Raw genomic sequence first — 10,899 nt, 5'->3', positions numbered from 1 at the left:
GTTGGGAAGGCATGATTGGTTTTAAAATGTGAGAACATGAGATTTGGGAGGGGCCAGAGTTTGGCTGTCTCCCCACCCAAATCTCATCTTGAATTGTAACTCCCACAATTCCTCCATGTTGTGGGAGGAACTCAGTGGGTGGTAATTCAGTCATGGGGGCAGGTCTTTCTCCTGCTGTTCTCGTGATAGTGAATAAGTCTCACGATATCTGGTGGTTTTTTTTTTTTTTTTTTTCCAGCTTCCAAAAACTTTATTGGCAAACATCCTCTATAAAAGAATAATCAATCCTGTTGCCTCTAAGTCAGTGGAATGAAGAGCTGTGTCCAGGGACACACCACGCCGTGCTGAAGGAGACTGCTGCTATGTCCACCTCTTATTCATAAACCCAGTCATGAGCACAAGACTTGTAGTCAACCAGTTCTTCAGGCTTAAACCATAGGCTGATTTCTTTTTCAGCACTTTTTACTGAGTCACTGCCATGAATGATGTTCCTGCCAACCTGAATGCAGAAGTCCCGACGAATGGTGCCTGGCTTAGAATCTGCTGGATTGGTCTCCCCAAGCATCACTCGGCCTGTCTTCACCACGTTCAGCCCCTCCCAGACCATGGCCACAACCGCCCCGAGTTCATGTACTTCACCAGCCCAGGGAAGAACGGGCGGTCTTTCAGGTCAACGTAGTGCTGCTTCAGGTGTTCCTCAGAGGCCCGGAGGAACTTCATGGCCACGAGGCGGAACCCCTTCTGCTCGAAGCGCTTGATGATCTCGCCCACCAGGCCGCGCTGCACGCCGTCCGGCTTGATGGCGATGAACGTGCGCTCGAGGTTGGCCATGGTCCGGGAAGCTGGAGGGGCCGGGTGGCGGCGCTGCCGATATCTGATGGTTTTATAAAAAGGAGTTCCCCTGCATAAGTTCTTTCTTTTTGCCTGCCACCATCCATGTAAGATGTAACTTGTTCTTCCTTGCCTTCCTCCATGATTGTGAGGCCTCCCCAGCCATGTGGAACTGTAAGTCTATTAAACTTCTTTTTCTTCCCTGTCTCAAGTATGTCTTTATCAGCAGCATAAAAATGGACTAATACAAATACCTAAAAGTGAAACTGCTGGATCATATGGTAAGTATAGATTTAAATTTTCAACAAACTGCCAAATGATCTTAAAAATGATGGTACAATTTTACATTCCTACTAGCAATCATGAGAGTTGCTCTATATCCTCACCAACACTTGGTATTTTTAGTCTTTTTAATTTTAGTCATTGTAATGTATATTTACTGGTATCTCATTGCAGTTTTAATTTGCATTTTCCTAGCAACTAATAATGTTGAGCATCTTTTCATGTGTTTATTGGCCATTGGCATATTTTCTTTTGTGAAGTGTCTGTTAAATATTTGGCCATTTTAAATTTTTTGTCTTAGTATTGTTTTGTAAGCTAAAAAATCTTTGAGTACAAGTTCTTTGTTGAATGTATGTAGTGTACATATTTTCTTCCAGTCTGTTACTTGCAGGTTTTTATTTATTTTTTTCTAAATTATTTTATTTCTTCCATGATGATTTAGAGGGACTATCTTTAAAGCAGTACAAGTATTTCATAAATACAATCTGGCCATTTTCCAACCACTTGAGTAATTTGTTGCACAATAAACTACCTCACATCTTTCAGCAAGAAATACATTAAATTTGAATAGTAAAGACGTTACACAAATGAATTAGGACACAATTAAAACTTGCTTTAAATATTTCTTTGGGAGAGGACCACACTTCTACTCAATGAAGAAAAACATTTCTACAGTCCAGAGGTCTTTTATTTTATTTTTTAACACATACTATACATGAATTCATAAGGAAGAGTTTCCTGCAGCCCAGGCTCCTTCTCATTGGTTCTCACAAAGTGTGCTTCCCTGGGTGGAGCAGGCTGGCACTTCAGTTGAACCCCGGTACCTTTCTCTTTGGCTTCCTTCTTTTTCTGATCATTTTCCTTTACATATTTCAGGAAGCTATCTCATCTCTTAGAGTGCTTAATGTGTTCAATATGCACATTAATTCGCTTGACAAGAATCTTGCCCTTAACTTGTTTGTTTACAACAATGCCAACAACATGCTGGGTCACATTATAGACTCTTCCAGTTTTGCCATGTTAACATTTACGGGACATTTTGTTTTGAACAGTGCTCATTCCCTTGATGTCTACAATATTACTTTTCTTACAGATTTGCATATATATGGCTAAAGGAATAAATCTATGTTTTCTAAGAGACCTAGAGAACATCTATATCGGGTGCCTCTTCTCTTTCCCTTTGTGTTTGTCATTTTGGTAGATTACTGGAAGATGGCAGTTCTGACTGAAAGGCTGCAGTTTTATTTTTAATACTGCCTTCCAATGAGCAAAAGTTTAAATTTTGATTAGGTCCAGTTTTTCTTTTCTTTTTTTAAATCATTCATGCTTTTTGTATCCTAGTTGAAAAATAATTTTCCATCCAAAGTCACAAAGATCTTTTCTTCAGTTTTATTTTTCTAGAAGTTTTCGAGTATAAACTTTGCCATAGAATCCTACGACCCATTTCAAGTTAATGTTTTATATATGGTGTGAGGTAAGAGTGAAGATGCTTTCCCTTATATTTATATCTAGTTGTTCCACAAACAATGTTGAAAAGACTATCATTTCCCCATTTTACCTCAGCAAAATACCCCAAGTCAACTGACTATAAATGTATGGATCTATTTTTGAATTTTCTGTTCTGTTCCATTAATTTATATATTTATGTTTATGCCAGTACACACTTTACTTACTGTAACTTTGGAGTAAGTTTGAAATTGGGTAGAACAGGTCGTCTGTATTTATTATTTCTTTATCCTAATTGTTGAGGCTCTTCCAGTCTTTTGCTTTCCACATAAATTTTGAAATTGGCTTTTTTTCTGAATACAAAAATAGCCTGTATGGATTTTAAGATTACACTGAATCTATAGATTAGTATAGGTGTCTCTTCCATTTATTTAGGGCTCCTTCAGTTTTTCTCAGCAATGTTTTATGGTTTGCATTTTACAAGTCTTGCACTCATTTTGATAAATTTATCTCTAAGTATTTCATTGTTTTTGATGCTATCGTAGGTAGTATTGTTTGTTACTTGTATATAGACATAAAATTGTAGATATATCAAGCTTGTATTCTACAAACTTGTTAGACTCACTTCTCAGTTCTTGTAGCTTTTTGGGGGGATTCCTTAGGGTTTTCTACATACACAATTATGTCATTTGTGCATAAACACAGTTTTACTTCTTTTCCTATCTATATGCCCTTTGTTTTTCTTGGCTTATTTCATTGACTAGGGCCTCTACTACAATGTTGAATAGCAGTGGTGAGGGTGGACATCCTCGTTGTCCCTAATTTTACAGATGAAGCATTCAATCTTTCATCATTTAGTATAATGTTGGCAGTAGGACTTTCATAGATGCCTTGTTATCAGGTTGAGGAAATTCTCCTCTATTTCTAGTTTGTTGAGAATTGTTATAATGAATGGGTGTTGAATTTGGTCAAACACTTCTTATGCCTCTAAGAAAATGATAATATATATTTTCTATTTTATTTTGTTAACGTCAATAATATGTAAAAATAGATATATATTATTAATAATAAATTATATTGATTGATCTTTGAATGTTTTTAAAATTTTCTTTTCCCACTTTTATTTTTGGTTTGGAGGTACATGTGGAGGTATGTAACATGGATAAATTGTGTGTTGTTAGGTATAGAAATGATTTAGTTACCCAGGTACTGAGCATAGTATCTGATAGGTAGTTTTTCAACCCTCACTCTCCTCCCACTCTCCACTCTCAAGTAGGCCCTGGTATATATTCTTTCCCTCTTTGTGTCTATGTGTACTCAATGTTTAGCTTTCATGTATAAGTGAGAACATGTGATATTTGATTTTCTCTTCCTGTGCTAATTTGCTTAGGATAATGGCTTCCAGCTGCATCCATGTTCCTGCAAAATATATGATTTTGCTTTTTATGGCTGAGTAGTATTCCTTGGTGTATATGTGTCACATTTTCATTATCCAGTCAACCACTGATGGGCATCTAGGTTGATTCCATGTCTTTGCTATTGTGACTAATGCTGTGATGAACATATGAGTGCATGTTTACTTTGGTAGAATAATTTATATTCTTTTGATTACATACCCAGTAATGGGGTTGCTTGGTTAAATATTCTATTTTAAGTTTTTTCTGAGAAATCTCCAACTGTTTTGTACAGTAGCTGAGCTCATTTACATTCCCACCAGCAGTGTGTAAGTGTTCTCTTTTCTCTGAAACCTTGTAAACATTTGCTATTTTCTAACATTTTACTAATAGCCATTCTGAGTAGTGTGAGATGGCATCTCACTGAGTTTTGATTTCCATTTCTCTGATGATTAGTGATACTGAGCATTTTTTCATATGCTTGTTGGTTGCATATATATCTTCTTTTCAGAAGTGTCCGTTCATATCTTTTGCCCACTTTTTAATGAAGTTGACTGGTTTTTGCTTGTCAATTTAAGTTCCTTATAGATTCTGGATGTTAAACTTTTGTAGGATGCATAGTTTGCAAATCGTTTCTCCCATTCTGTAGGTTGTATTTTATTCTGTTGATAGTGTGTGTGTGTGTTTTCTGCACAGAAGCTCTTTAGTAGGTCTTACTTACCTATTTTTGTTTTTGTAGCAATTGCTTTTGGAAACTTTGTCATGAAAGTTTTGCCAAGGCTTATGTCCAAAATGGTATTTCCTAGGTTTTCTTCTAGGGTTTTTATGGTTTTAAGTCTTATACTTAAGTCTTTAATCCATCTTGAGTTGATTTTTGTATATAGTGAAAGGAAGGGGTCCAGTTTGAATCTTCTGCGTTGCTTGTTATTGTCGACTTTGTTGAAGATCAGATGGTTGTAGGTGTGCAGCTTTATTTCTGGGTTCTCTAACCTGTTCCACTGGCCCGTGTGTCTGTATTTGTACCAGTGCCATGCTGGTTTGGTTACTGTAGCCTTATAGTATAGCTTGAAGTTGGGCAGTGTGATGCATCCAGCTTTGTACTTATTGCTTAGGATTGCTTTGGCTATTTGGGCTCTTTTTTGGTTCCATATAAATTTTAAAACAGCTATTTCTAATTCTGTGAAAAATTGTATTGGTAGTTTGATAGGAATATCATTGAATCTGTAAATTGCTTAGGGCAATATGGCCATTTTAGCAATACTGATTTTTCCTATGCGTGAGCATGCAATGTTTTTCTATTTGTTTGTATTGTCTTTGGCTTCTTTCAGCAGTGTTTTGTAATTTTTGTTCTAGAGATCTTTCACCTCCCTGATTAGCTGTATTCCTAGGTGTTTTATTCTTTTTGTGGCAATTGTGAATAGAATTGCACTCTTGATTTGGCTCTCAGCTTGGATGTTATTGGTGTAGAGAAAAATGCTAGTGATTTTTGTACATTCATTTTGTATCCTGAAACTTTACTGAAGTTGTTTTAAGAGCCCTTGGACAGAGACTATGGGGTTTTCTAGGTATGGATTCGTATCTTCTATAAAAAGAGATAGTTTGTTTTTCTGTCTTCCTATTTGGTTGCCTTTTATTTTTTTCTCTTGCCTGATTGCTCTAGCTAGGACTTCCAGTACTGCGTTGAATAGGGAGTGGTGAGAGTGAGCATCCTTGTCTTGTTCTGGTTCTCAAAGGAATGCTTTCAGCTTTTGCCCATTCCATGGGATGTTGGCTGTGGGTCTGTCATATATGGCTCTTATTATTTTGAGGTATGTTCCTTCAATACATGGTTTGTTGAGGGTTAAAATGAAGGGATGTTGAATTTTATTGAAAGGCTTTTCATCTATAGACATGATAATGTGGTTTTTGCTTTTAGTTCTCTTTATGTGACGAATCACATTTATTGATTTGCATATGTTGAACCAACTTTGCAACCCAGGAAAAAACCTACTTGGTATTGGTGAGTTAGCTTTTTGATGTGCTGCTGGATTTGATTTGCTAGTATTTTGTTGAAAATTTTTGTGTCTATGTTCATCAGGGATATTGGCCTGAAATTTTCTTTTTTTGTATGTGTATCTGCCAGGTTCTGGTATCAAAATAATACTGGCCTCATAGAATGAGTTAGAGAGGAGTCCCTCCTCCTTGATATTTTGAAATAATTTCAGAAGGATTGGTGCCAGCTCTTTATAGACGTGACAGAATTTGGCTGTGAATCCATCTGGTCCAGGGTTTTTTCTAGCTCATATGTTTTTTGCTACCGATTCAATTTTGGAACTCATTTTTGTTCTGTTCAGGATTTCACTTTCTTCCTGGTTCAATCTTGGGAGGGTGTATGTTTCCCAGAATGTATTAATTTTTTTGTAGGCTTTCTAGTTTGTTTGCATAGAGGTGTTCATAATAGTCTCTGAGGATTTTTTTGTGTGTTCTATGGGGTCAGTGGTAATGTCACCTTTGTCATTCTAATTGTGTTTATTGGCATCTTCTCTTGTTTTTTCTTTATTAGTCTAGGTAGTGGTCTATCAACCTTATTTATTCTTTCAAAGAAAAAAAAACTTTTGGTTGCATTGATCTTTTTAGTGTATTTTCACATCTCAATTCTGTTCAGTTCACTTCTGATTTTGGTTACTTCTTTTCTTCTGCTAGCTTTGGGGTTGTTTTGGTCTTGTTTTTCTAGTTCTCTAGGTGTGATCTTAGGTTGTTAATCTGAGATCTTTCTAACTTCTTGTTGTGGACATTTAGTGCTATAAGCTTCCTCTTAACTCTGCTTTAGCTGTATCTCAGAAATTCTGGTATGTTTTAATTTCATTTTCATTAGTTTCAAAGAATTTTTTTTTGTTTCTGCCTTAATTTTATTTTTTATCCAAAGGTCATTCAGCAGCAGGTTGTTTAATTTCCACATAATTGTATGATTTTGAGAGATCTTCTTGGTATTGATTTCTATTTTTATTGTGCTGTGCTCCAAGAGTGTGGTTGGTATGATTTCAGCTTTTTTGAATTTGTTTAGAATTGCTTTATGGTTGAGCATGTGATCAGTTTTAGAGTATGCGCTGTGTGCAGATGAGAAGGATGTATAATTTTGGGGGTGTTGTATTCTGTAGATGTCTTTTAGGTCCATTTGGGCAAGTGACAAGTTTAGTTGCTGAATATCTTCATTAGTTTTCTGCCTTGATGCTCTGTCTAACACTGTCAGGTGGGGTGCTGAAGTCTTCCACTATCATTGTGTGGTTATCTAAGGTCTCTAAGAACCTGTTTTATGGATCTGGGTGCTCCAGTGTTAGGTGCATGTATATTTAGGATAGTTAAGTCTTCTTGTTGAGTTAACCCTTTATCATTATGTAATACCCTTCTTTGTCTTTTTTTTAATTTTTAAAAAATTTTTGGTTTAAAGTCTTTTTGTCTGAAATAAGAACAGCAAGTCCTGTTTTTTTTTCCATTTGCCTGACTGATCTTTCTCTATCCCTTTGCTTTGAGCCTATGTGTGTCATTGTATGTGAGATAGGTCTTTTGAAGACAGCATATAGCTGCGTCTTGCTCCTTTATCTAACTTGCCAATCTGTGTCTTTTAAGTGAGACATTTGGTCCATTTACATACAAGGTTAATATTGATATGGGGGGATTTGATTCTGTCATTGTGTTGTTAACTGGATGTTATGTAGACTTGATTGTATAGCTGCCTTACAGTGTCAGTGAACTGTGTACTTAAGTGTGTGTTTTCATGGCAGGTAACAGTCTTTTGTTTCCTTGTTAAGCACTCTCTTAAGGATCTCTTGTAGGGAAGGTCTGGTGCTAACAAATTCCTTTAGCATTTGCTTATCTGAAAATTATTTAATTTCTTTTTTGCATATGAAGCTTAATTTGGCTGGATATAAAATTCTTTTACATCTAGTCCATTGTATCTATATGCCTCTTAGTTTTTTCTTAATTCTACCTTGGGGTTAATTTGCTTTATTTTTTTCTACTTTTTTAAGATGGAAATTTAGATAATTGATTTTTATACCTTTATTCTTTTTTAATGTAACCATTTAAGGTTCTAACATTTTCTATAAACACTTCTTCAAATGCATCATACATATTTTGATATGCTATCTTAATTTTCATTAAAGACTAACCTAACACTAATCCATATTTAGAGATCATTGCAAATCCAGTGCTTTCAACTGGTTCTTAGCTAAAAGGAATTGCTTCTTGGTATCAGCATTTTTCATTTTTAATTATTTGTCCACTGAAAGTAGGTAAAAGAAGAAGTCCAAATTACTTGCCTTTGGCTCTAATATTATGTAGAACTGTATGTTTAAAAATGACCAGAGAAAAACTTACAACTGCTAGATAATGTTACCTTTGTAGATAGATAATTTAATTTTATCCATGGTTAAAATTTAGAAATGATTTATTATGTGATAAATTTGAAAATTATGGTCAAGGTAGGTAGTTTCTTACCTTAATCTGTAGTCCATAATCTTACTCAAAATTAATTGTTGAAACATATTATATTTTAGAAACCCGTCAATTAAATTTGATCTGTGAAAAGTTAATTGACTAGGTAAAAAATATTCTGCATTAAATGACGAAGGTGGTAATGGTGGCTGAGAAAAAGGAAGGAAGAAGAGAAGTAAGAGAACATGAAAAACAATTCAGTCTTTCAAAAGGGAAGCAGAAAGGAATGACTATGGTCAGCATCTGGTGGGTGTCCCATATAAGTAGCTTATATAACTTTTAAAAATTAAACTTTTAACTAAAATTTTATATATAAATATATACAAAAAGGTGCACCTTACTGTCAGATCAATAAATCTTCATACACTGACACCTTTTTTTTTTTTTTTTTTTGAGACGGAGTCTCACTCTGTCGCCCAGGCTGGAGTGCAGTGGCTGGATCTCAGCTCACTGCAAGCTCCGCCTCCCGGGTTCCCGCCATTCTCCTGCCTCAGCCTCCCGAGTAGCTGGGATTACAGGCGCCCACAACCGCGCCCGGCTAATTTTTTGTATTTTTAGTAGAGACGAGGTTTCACCGTGGTCTCGATCTCCTGAACTTGTGATCCGCCCGCCTCGGCCTCCCAAAGTGCTGGGATTACAGGCGTGAGCCACCGCGCCCGGCCTTACACTGACACCTTTATGTAACTACAACTCAACATTTTTTTCATTTCTTTTGTGATTTCTTCTTTGACACTTAGGTAATTTAGAGGCGTGTTATTTACATTTTAAATATTTGGAGATTTAAAAATATTTAAAAAATTATTTTCTAATTTAATTCTATTATGATCAGAGAACATACTTTGACTTCAATTTTAAAAAATTTACTGATACTTGTTTTTTGGCTTAGTATCTAGTCTATTGTGAATATTACATGTGAAATTGAAATAGAGCTTTGTCACATCCCAGGAATCCTCTTGTGCACCCTTCTGCATATCACTGCTCAGGGAGAAACCACTATCCTGACTTCTGACAGCATACATCAGTTTATTTTTGTATTTTATATTAAGAGAAGCATATAGTGTATACTCTTTGGCATTTGGCTGTCTTAATGTTATGTTTCTGTGAAATTTATCCATAGTTTGTTATTTGATTCTCATTGTGTATATGAATACCATATTACATTATATGAATGTAATATTTATATATTTATAGATATATAATATAACATTATAATAATATGAATATATTATATTGTAATTGTAGTGATATGGTTTAGCTGTGGCCCCACCCAAATCCCAACTTGAAGTGTATCTCCCAGAATTCCTTAGTGTTGTGAGAGGAACCCAGGGGAGGTAACTGAATCATGGGGGCTGGTCTTTCCTGTGCTATTCTTGTGATAGTTAATAAGTCTCAAGAGATCTGATGGGTTCATCAAGGGTTTCTGCTTTTGCTTCCTCCTCATTTTCTCTTGCTGCTGCCATGTGACAAGTGCCCTTCACCTCCTGCCATGATTCTGAGGCCTCCCCAGCCATGTGGAACTATAAGTCCATTAAACCTCTTTTTCTTCCCATTTTTGAGCATGTTGTTATCAGCAGCATGAAAGCAAACTAATATGGTAAATTGGTACCAGTAGAGTTGGGCATTGCTGAAAAGATACTGAGAAATGTTGAAGTGACTATGGAACTGAGTTACAGGCAGAGGCTGGAACAGTTTGGAGGGCTCAGAAGAAGATAGGAAAATGTGGGAAAGTTTGGAACTTCCTAGAAACTTGCTGAATGGTTTTGACAAAAATGCTAATAGTGATATGAACAGTGAGGTCCAGGTTGAGGTGGTCTCAGATGGAGATGAGGAACTTGTTGGGAACTGGAGCAAAGGTGACTCTTGTTATGTTTTAGCAAAGAGACTGGTGGCATTTTGCCCTTGCCATAGAGATTTGCAGAACTTTGAACTTAAGAAAGATAATTTAGGGTATCTGGCAGAAGAAATTTCTAAGCAGTTAAGCATTCAAGATGGGTACTGTTAAGGGCATTCGCTTTTAAAAGGGAAGCAGAGCATAAAAGTTTGGAAAATTTGCAGCCTGACTATGCGGTAGAAAAGAAAAACCCATTTTCTGGGGAGAAATTCAAGCCAGCTGCAGAAATTTGCATAATTAGCAAGGAATCTAATGTTAATCCCCAAGACTATGGGGAAAATGTCTCCAGGACATGTTGGAGTTCTTCATGCCAGCCCCTCCCATCATAGGCCTGGAGGCCCAGGAGGAAAAAGTGGTTTTGTGGGCTGGGCTCAGGGTCCTCATGCCATGTGCAGCCCCAGAGACGTGGTGCCCCGCGTCCCAGCTGCTCCAGCCATGGGTGAGAGGAGCCAACATACAGCTTGGGCTGTGGCTTAAGAGGGTAGAAGCCCTAAGCCTTGGCAACTTCCATGTGGTGTTGAGCCTGTGGGTGCACAGAAGTCAAGAACTGAGGTTTGGGAACCTCCACCTAGATTTCAGAAG

The 10,899-nt window shown here is 36.6% G+C and overlaps 1 pseudogene across 1 annotated transcript; it reads right to left on the bottom strand.

Moving 5' to 3' along the window:
* Positions 1-215: 215 nt before the first annotated feature.
* On the bottom strand, positions 216-863 carry LOC112631667 (annotated as a pseudogene). The gene has a single exon (XR_003121175.1). The product of XR_003121175.1 is annotated as a nucleoside diphosphate kinase B pseudogene (transcript).
* Positions 864-10,899: the final 10,036 nt, after the last annotated feature.

This window comes from Theropithecus gelada, chromosome 9 (genome assembly GCF_003255815.1).
Source record: "Theropithecus gelada isolate Dixy chromosome 9, Tgel_1.0, whole genome shotgun sequence".
NCBI classification, from domain to species: Eukaryota; Metazoa; Chordata; class Mammalia; order Primates; family Cercopithecidae; genus Theropithecus; species Theropithecus gelada.
This window is presented reverse-complemented; position numbering and strand designations above follow the sequence as displayed.